Here is a 10,512-nt window from a genome sequence, read left to right on the forward strand (position 1 = left end):
CATGCAAACAGAAAGGTCATATGCAGATTGATACCATGGAATCATGTTGTTTTAGAGTACATAATGTATACTATTTAGAGTGGTTCAATGGAATTAATAGGCTTCTCAGCAGTTTTGAATGGACTTAGAAGCATCTATGATATATATTGTTGTATTTATTATATGCAAAAGAGGCATTGTAAACCATTCTGCAAGTTGCAAAGCCTTAAACCACTTTCCAACACCTGATTTCACATCAATTGCCTGTGCAGTGAATGCTTTACTTTGGATAACAAAGTTACAAGTGGTTCACTCCTAAGAAACAACAAAAGCATATGTCCACATTACAGATATTAGGATGGGTTAACAATAGATAGTAAATAATTTGATATTCTAATCTATTCTATCTGATTTTGTTAAACGCAAATATTATGAAATTTAGTTATTATGAAATCAGATTTTTTTTATTTTATTTTAATGATTTTAGAACTATGATGATAATAAAGTCCGAATAAATTCATAGAAGAACCTTTTGGTACCTTTATGTGTATCTATATGTTTGACTTACTTTATTGTGGATTATTCTATTAAAAAAATATTAGGATATTGTGAAAGAATGGGTGATGCATGCCTTTAAAGAATGACTAATGTGGTTCTTATATGGAAGGTGAAAGTTCCTAATGAGTTTATTCAATTTAGGTCTATAAGTACTAACTTTTTTGTTCAACATTCTGTTGGGAAATGTGTTTATATTGTAATAAATATGTAAATTTTTTCTATGTATTTGAACGATGAATAAATAAGTTTTACATTTCACTGTTATGTCTTATATTTCTATATTTCATATTTTGCATGCATAACGAAATTGTGACAAGCAACTATTAACTCATTTGTTATCTATGTTCAAACTGATGGTAAGTGGCATTGTAGGAATGTTTACATTGCGAGAAAGACAACTTACTTTAGTAGATAATCTAAACGAATCTGTAATATCATAAAAGAATCAAAATAAACATTTGATTCAAATACTAAGAAGAATTATTATGTAGTCTACAATTCCAATTGAGGAGATGACTAGTATTGACTATCAGAGCAATTGACTCTACGGGTAGAGACATAGATGTATTCATCGGTAGAATAATACATTGGAATAGACCTAAGATAAATTAATTTTGAATTTGTTTTTGAATTAATTCACTTGTGATATTCAGGTGTGATTTATCTAAATCCTGAGTTAGTCACTGACCATGTGTATGTAACTCATGTGCTTTGATATAAGTGAAGGTTTATACTCTAAAAATGATCGAGTCGATAACTAGTATGTTGGGTACATGAGTTTTACTAGTAACAGTGAAATTCATAGCTCAATTAAAGAGTTAACGATATCCTCTCATTAGCATTGTGTGGATTGATAAATATGGAACGTGACCACAGATTGCTTATTCTTGAATGAGCAATTTGTCAAAGTCATTTGTTGATAGTGATCATATTAATCATTAAGAAGACATAATGATGACAATAAGATAAAATAAGATTGTATTTAGTGAACGACTTTAACTCAAAAGAATCAATGATATTATATGACAGTAACATACATATGACGAGGTCATTGGACAAAGCAGTTAGATGAATTGCTTTCGTAAAGAGTATGTAATTAGGAGTTTTCAATCATGATACTTTTTATGAACTGACTTAATGATTATAAATTATCGGAATGATGTTTTTGGACATAATTGCAATTATTAGAGCCTAATTGTATATGTCCGATTGGTCTCTCCGCTAGCTCAACAAAGGCTTGATCGGACTGTATTTGAATTAAAAGAAAATTTTACAACTTTGAAAATAATTTAATTGAGTCGATTTATTCGACGTGGAATTAAATTGGACGGTCGCAAGAATTATTCAACTAGAGAATTTGATTAAAAAATTTTCTTCAAAAATTAATTTGAAAAATTTAAGTGATATTTTGGAAAATTAATTTTGATCAAGTAAAATTAAATTGATCAAATTAATTAAAATTAATATGATATTTTTGAAAATTAATTTTCAAGTCAGACAATTGGCCTAATAGGTAATTGAACTAGAAAATTGGACCTGAGATCGTAAATTAGACTCAGGAGCCCAAAATCGAAACCAAGACCCAAAAACTGATCGAATCGGGTCTAGTATGTGAAACCGAGCCGACAGTCCAACCGATGGCTAGACAAGACCAATCAAAACGTCCTAGCCCGAACAGAACCGGTAGAAACCGAACCAGCTCAAGGTGCCGGCAACTGCTAGAACGACATTCTTGTGGCCGAAAAATATCGGCAACAGTGGGTCTTTGGTTGTTTAGCAGTGGAAGAATTACAATCCTATTAAGACTCTACCAGAGAATTTAATTTTAGATTAACTATTCCAAAAATAATATTATTTTAATAAATTTAATATTAAATTTAATTTAATACTTATCTTAATAGTATTTTATTAATTCAATATTAAAGTGATTATCTTAATATTAAATTTAATTTAATATTTATCTTTTAAATAAATATTCTATTAATTTAATAAGATTTAATATTAAATTTAATCTAATATTTATCTTGATGAATATTAGATTAATTTAATATTAAAGTGATTAAGTTTAATCATAGTTAAACTTTCTAAATTCTCTCTATATAAAGAGAGCATTGGATCATTATCTGGACACACTTAAATTCAAGATAAAGTTGTAGAAATAAATTTCTCTAAAAAAATTATTTTAGAAAATTTTTAGAGATATTTTTTTATTTACAATTTGATCCAAAAGTTTAGAGAAATTACGAAATTACCTCACTTGTAATTTTTGTGAAAAATTTTCTAATTCAAAGCGAATCCATACTCGGCATACATGAGCTTAAGGATAGTAAAGAAGGCTACTCGGTTGAAGCATTCATCCTAGATGAATCGAAAAGTGATGCGGTCGTTGAAAGCACCAAAAATATCCTATTCCTTGTAAAATAGTAAAAATAACAGTAAAGGGGAAGTAGGGTCGAATCCTTAGGGACCGGATTGTACGAATGCTCGTTTCTTGAAATCCTGGACAATTTCTTGGCCAAGAAAACTTGCGTTCCTGAAAAATTAAAAAAAAAAAAAAATTAAGAATTTCAATCTGGAAAAATAAAATAAAAGCAAAATTAAGTTGAATTAAAAATTGTGAAATTAAATAAATTGCGAACATTAAAATGAAGAATATAAAAATAAACAGAGTTGGGAAGAGAGAGAGAGTTTCTTATGTGGCAAGATTTCAGCCTTCGGTTGTCTCGATCCGTCTTGGGTTCGATCCTTGGCTTTTTAAGTAAACCTTCTCGAGCAGGATAAGCCAGTTATAGTGGAAGAGAACGCCTACGACCACCAGCTCCAAGGATTTAGACTTAAATTAGGCGGAACCTGACTTTAGCCAATAATTGCTTTTGTGGGACTATCTTCTACTAGATCATCACTTTCCAACGGCGAATACCACGCCGTTTTGTCTCTTGGATTCGCCAACCTGTGACGCAGAAAGCCAACGAACTGACTGTGTAACCTTCCCAAAAGGTATAAAGCGGTCGTTCCTTACACAAGTTGAAAAGATCACCTATTAAGGGACATGGATGGAAGCGTCAGTCCCGTAATGCGGAGAAGCGATGAATACCTTGTAGAGAAGGCTAAGCACGGATTCTAAGCCTCATGAACCTTTTTGGGGGATTTCGGCAACCTTTAGCTAGATTGGTTTAGTGACTCATGATTTTTGGGAAAGAAATAAATATAATAGAAATGAGATTTTTATTGAAGAAAATAAGGAGAGAACAAAAGACTGAATTTTTGAGAGAGGGAGTGTTTACAGGAAAAAGAGATGTCAAATATATGCCACTTCATCCCCTATTTATAATACTAGAAAACCTAGTCTATTTCTAATTAAATTCTAAAAGATAAATACAAATAAATAAAGATTATTAAAGATAAATGAAAATAAATCATAAAATTAAATTTAAATCAAAATCTTTAATAATTATCCTAATATAATTGAAATTAAAATAGAGTCTTGTGCTATAAAATCTCTTCTTTTGCATTCTTGTCCTTAGGTCTTCCATGTTTGCATTTTCGGCACCACCTTTTTCCCCCTGTTGCATGTTGGCCCAATTCATCTTTAATTTCACGCTTTTCACCCTTAAATTTATTTTTGCCTTCAATTTAGTCCCTAAAAGATAAAATAACATAAATAGCCCCAATTAGTAGAATCATACTCAAAATAAATATGCAATTAGCAAATAAAAATATGACGTTCTAGATTATTATCAAATTCCCCCCTACTTAGCCTATGCTTGCCCACAAGTATGGCTCCTGTCCACTGTGAAAATTAGTCCTGCCATGAAAGAAATTCTACTCCAAAGTTTTTTAAAAATTAGTCAAAATTCATACGAAAAATAAAGAGAACCCTTAGCTTGATTTAAGTAAAATTGAAAAAGTGTTCCAATTAACACACACAAAATTAAGATTGACTTGGATTATTTCATGAAAATTAGGTAATTTACCAAACCTATCAAGACACCTTATTTATTTCTTCCTTTAGTCTCCAAATTTTATTAATGCATATTTATTTATTTATTTATTTTTTCTTTTTCTTTTTACTTTAATTTCAATTTTATTTATTTACTTTCACTTAGGAAAAATATTGAACCTTTTGACTCAAAGAGAGATGATAGCCAAGCATCCCACCCCGGTTACTCAGCCCAACACATTCCTAATTTTTATTTTTCTTAAGAACATATCAAACATTTTGACGGGAAAAGAGATGACAGCCAAGCACCTGACCCCGATTACTCAGCCTAACACATTTTTAAAAATTAATTTTGGTTAGCAGAGTTGTACCTAACACGTCACACAACCTTTTGACGCAAAATAGGATGACAACCCAAGCACCTTACCCTAGTTACTCAGCTAGTCACGTCTTAAGTTGCACTCATAACCACGAAAACATTATTATTTTTATTAAACAAAATTTTAATTTTGGAGGACTTAGGAAAAACAATCAAGTGTCAAAAATAAGTTTCAGTAACCACCTTAATAGTCATGAACATATTTTAAGCATGCAATTGTATTAAGTGTCCTCTTTGTATTTAGACTTAATCAAATTTACTAAAAGCAAAATAAGTTTAATTCTATTAATTATAATTATTTTAACTAAAAGAAATAAAACAGTGGAGCTGAAATCTATAAAGCAATTAACTCAGTAGATAAGAATCATGCATGCAAGTCAAACAGTGGCCAAGTCATGGTCAAATTCTTAGGCATGAAAATAGGCAGAATATTCGAAAAAAATAAATGTGGGCAGAAACAAGCACAAGGCAACAACAACAGTAACAAAACAGTAAAAGCAACAGATAAAACGGCAGAAATAATAAGGAATACCTCCCCTACTTAAAACACATTGTCCTCGATGTGGAAGAAAATAATAAGGAAAATGTTTAGAAGAACTCCCCGTGTAATTACTGTCGTAAAGGACGGCACACGCGGAGAGGAGGGTGATGGCGTGGTGGTTTCATGTGGAAGGGAAGAAGAAGGCAAAGCAGCGAGGGGTGGCAATAGGGTATGTGACGTGTGCGGCGATGGCTTGGCTTCGGTTTCTCACCTTGGTGGCTGAAAATCGATGATGGAGGGGTGAGGAAGAAGGTGCGGCAGCTAATGGGATTTTTGGTGAAAAATGGGTTTATTTTTAGGGTTTAGGGGTGTATAGGAATGTGTTTGGCTGAAGGGTGAGTGTTTGGAGGCAGGTTTTAGGGAATCTAGGGCAGGAATGCGCTATTCCAAACTAGATTAGGGATGAAATAAGTGCTGTTTCATGCCAATTTTTTTTTGTTTTTCTCATTTTTCTCCCTATTTTTGTGGTAGTGTACCTAGATAAAAGAAGAGAAATTAATTACCACTCAAACAAAATAAAGTAATAAAAAATAAAATAAAATAAAATAAAATAAAGTAATGAATAAATAAATAAGAAATAAAATAATAAATAATAAATAATAAAATAAAAATAAAAATAAAGAAAAATAAAAATTGGGTTGCCTCCTAATAAACGCTTGTTTAACGTCGCTAGCTTGACGCCTTAATTAGTATTGGGGCTGTTCCAGCTGAATTCTTTCGTTCGTATGGGCTTGGAAATTTTCATTTTTATCACGTCCACCATATTTGGGTTTGATCGTCCTTGCGCCTCTTTCTTTGGTTTCGTATTTTCCTCAAAGTGGTTAATCCCTTTTAAGTCGACAATGGTCTCATCATTCTCCAAAAATGTGCATTTGAGATGCTCGGAAAGTGGTTTTAATTTCAGATCTAGTGCCTGCACAATAGAATGTAGAAGTTTAGTATCCATAGGAGCCAATAATTTATTAACAAATTCAAAATCATCAAATATCATTTTAGATTTATCTCCATAAGATGACTCAAAAGTTTTTTCTACTGATGAGTCAATTATGTCAACATGGTTTACATCCAAGACTTCACTTGGGAGACTAATAGTGCCATAAAGGTTAAACTTCACGATATCCCCGTCAAACTCCATCGTGAGGGTTCCGCTTCATACATCAATCTTAGTATTTGCAATACTAAGGAAATGTCGCCCCAACAAGATGTTTGAAGACCCAAGAGTGTTATCCTCCTCCATTTTTATCACATAGAAATCTGCAGGGAAGATAAGCCCATTGACTTTGACTAATACGTCTTCGAGGACTCCTTTGGAATGCACAATGAACATATCTGCTAATTGAATGATAAAACCTATTTTTGTTAAAAAAACTGCTTTAAGTGATTCATAAATAGAAAAATGCATTACTTGAGGCCCCTAAATCACACATACCCTTCTTAATTCCCAAATGGCCTATTTTGCATAGTATTGCAAACATACCCCTATCTTTGCATTTCGCTGGTATTTTTCGATGTAACACTGCTGATACATTCTCACAAACACTTACCTTTTCATTACCTGTTAATTTTAGTTTGTTGGTGCAGAGTTCTTTAAGGAACTTGGCATACCGCGAAATTTGTTTGATGGCATCCAACAGTGGTAAATTGATCTCGACATTTCTGAACGTTTCGAGGATCTCCTTATCTTCTTTACCTTTTCGACACTGATTTAATCGTCCTGGGAATAGAGGTTGGATTTTCGGCAATGGAGGTTTCTCTCGAATCTGTTCGTTATTTTTAGGATTTTCCTAGGCATTTTCTTGGCCAAGATTCCTACCAGGAATTGGTTCCAGTACCTTTCCACTTCACAACGTCACTGCATTTAAGTGTTGTCTTAGATTAGGTTCTGTTTGTGACGGCAACTTCCCTTGAGAGTTCAATTTCTCAATTGATATGGTCAACTCCCTTATGGATGCCTCAGTTTTCTGTTAGAAATCCTTCGTCTCTCTTTGGAAATTAAGAGTTTGCTGTTGAAAATCAAGGACATTAGCTGTTAATTTATTGACCAAAGTTTTTAGAGAATTACCTAAATCTTGTGGCTGTAGTGGAACTTGATTTTGGTATGGCTGGTTATATCGTGGATTGGCCCCATAATTTAAATTAGGATGGTCTTTCCATCCTGGATTGTAGGTATTAGCGTAGGGGTCATATCGCCTTTGTAGTGGCCTAGGGAAATTTTCCACAATATCTAAATGAGCCATAGTATCATCATACAGGCTGGGACATGCATCAGTTATATGTTCAGGTGTAGCACATATTCCGCATACTCGGACTGGTCTTGCTTTTTCTACAACAAGAGAATTCACAATATTAGTAAGTCTATCAAGTCTATCCTTAATGGAAGAATTACTTAGCTGGTGAACCCTTCTAAGGGGTTCAGAATTGCCTCGAAATTGCTGAGAATTTGCAGCCATCGTGGAGATCAAGTCTTTTGTTTGTTGAGGAGTCATGTTAACCAACACTTCTCCACTAGCAGCGTCTACCATATTCATCTTCATGGGTTTCAGGCCTTCATAAAAGTACTGGAGAAGAGATTGTTCCGTTATACCATGTTGTGGGCAATTTGCACACAACTTCTTAAACCACTTCTAATAGTCATACAAAGACTCTGCTTCTTTTTGCCTTATTCCAACGATCTCCCTTCTTAACTCAGCTGCACGCGACGCTGGAAAAAACCTGTTAAGAAACAAACAAGAAAGATCAGCCCAATTCGTTACAGATCCAAGAGGTAAATAAATTAACCATTCCCTAGCAGAATCTGCTAAGGAAAAAGGGAAAGCGCGCAATTTGATTTGGTCCTCAGTTACCCTCTGAGGTTTCATTCTAAGACAAACCATATGAAACTCTTTCAAATACTTGTGGGGATTTTCATTTTGCAACCCACGAAAAATTGGCAGTAGTTGAATTAACCCTGACTTTAGTTCAAAATCAGTATCCACAGTAGGATACGCGATGCACAGTGGCAGTTGTTCTGCTGTCGCTTCGGCCAGTTGCCGAATTGTCTGAGCCATAGGTTGAGGTGCTAAATTAGGGTTTTCGTTAACCCTAGCGTTAAGCACTTCTTCTAGGGAATCGACTTCTACTTTTTTGCTTTCAAAAGTTTGAGCAGGGTTTTCTTTAACCCTAGACTCTGCTTCGTTGTCGATTCTGATTTCTGGCGGTAGATTACTTTGAGTCCTAACCACCGTTGACTGCTTTTTCCTTAGCTTTGTTTCCTTGCGATTAGCTCTTTCAGTTTTTTCAATTTCCGAATCAAACGCAAAAGTACCTGGAGCAGATTTAGTCATAAGAAATAAAAAAACAAGATTAGTACGTTACCGATCCCCAACAACGGCGCCAAAATTTGATGCGGTCGTTGAGAGCACCAAAAATATCCTATTCCTTGTAAAATAGTAAAAATAACAGTAAAGGGGAAGTAGGGTCGAATCCTTAGGGACCGGATTGTACGAATGCTCGTTTCTTGAAATCCTGGACAATTTCTTGGCCAAGAAAACTTGCGTTCCTGAAAAATTAAAAAAAAAACAAAATTAAGAATTTCGATCTGGAAAAATAAAATAAAAACAAAATTAAGTTGAATTAAAAATTGTGAAATTAAATAAATTGCGAAAATTAAAATGAAGAATATAAAAATAAACAGAGTTGGGAAGAGAGAGGGAGTTTCTTATGTGGCAAGATTCCAGCCTTCGGTTGTCTCGATCCGTCTTGGGTTCGATCCTTGGCTTTTTAAGTAAACCTTCTCGAGCAGGATAAGCCAGTTATAGTGGAAGAGGACGCCTACGACCACCAGCTCCAAGGATTTAGACTTAAATTAGGCGGAACCTGACTTTAGCCAATAATTGCTTTTGTGGGACTATCTTCTACTAGATCATCACTTTCCAACGGCGAATACCACGCCGTTTTGTCTCTTGGATTCGCCAACCTGTGACGCAGAAAGCCAACGAACTGACTGTGTAACCTTCCCAAAAGGTATAAAGTGGTCGTTCCTTACACAAGTTGAAAAGATCACCTATTAAGGGACATGGACGGAAGCGTCAGTCCCGTAATGCAGAGAAGCGATGAATACCTTGTAGAGAAGGCTAAGCACGGATTCTAAGCCTCATGAACCTTTTTGGGGGATTTCGGAAACCTTTGGCTAGATTGGTTTAGTGTCTCATGATTTTTGGGAAAGAAAAAAATATAATAGAAATGATATTTTTATTGAAGAAAATAAGGAGATAACAAAAGACTAAATTTTTAGGAGAGGGAGTGTTTACTGGAAAAAGAGATGTCAAATATAAGCCACTTCATCCCCTATTTATAGTACTAGAAAACCTAGTCTATTCCTAATTAAATTCTAAAAGATAAATACAAATAAATAAAGATAGTTAAAGATAAATGAAAATAAATCCTAAAATTAAATCTAAAGAAAAATCCTTAATAATTATCCTAATATAATTGAAATTAAAACAGAGTCTTGTGCTATAAAATCTCTTCTTTTGCATTCTTGTCCTTAGGTCTTCCATGTTTGCATTTTCGGCACCACACTTTTTCCCTCTGTCGCATGTTGGCCCAATTCATCTTTAATTTCACGCTTTTCACCCTTAAATTTACTTTTTCCTTCAATTTAGTCCCTAAAAGATAAAATACCATAAATAGCCAAATTAGTAGAATCATACTCAAAATAAATATACAATTAGCAAATAAAAATATGACATTCTAGAGTATTATCAAAAAGATATAATTTGATTAAGTGTTTATTATTTTAGATATCACAATCTAGTTTTTGTTTTGGAAAAAAATTAAAACTCTAATTTTTCTTTAAATTTAATTTTTCGCTGCATTTTTTTATCTCGATTTTCCAAGACATTCAAGTGAAAACTACATGAGGCAATATTGCTTAAGGTTTATGTTGTGAGTATACTTTAAAACATGACATATTCCGTTGGCTTAGTTGAACATTAAAAGTTAGGATCTAAAATTTTTGGAAAACCTCCAATGATTGTTCTTTACCCTGCTTCATAGAGTCAAAAAAAATATCATTAAAGCCCACCATTTATACCCCGCCGACTATCTTAAAGCTATGTGGTAGGCATTGAGCAT

Source organism: Gossypium hirsutum, chromosome A03, assembly GCF_007990345.1.
Source record: "Gossypium hirsutum isolate 1008001.06 chromosome A03, Gossypium_hirsutum_v2.1, whole genome shotgun sequence".
Lineage (NCBI taxonomy): Eukaryota > Viridiplantae > Streptophyta > Magnoliopsida > Malvales > Malvaceae > Gossypium > Gossypium hirsutum.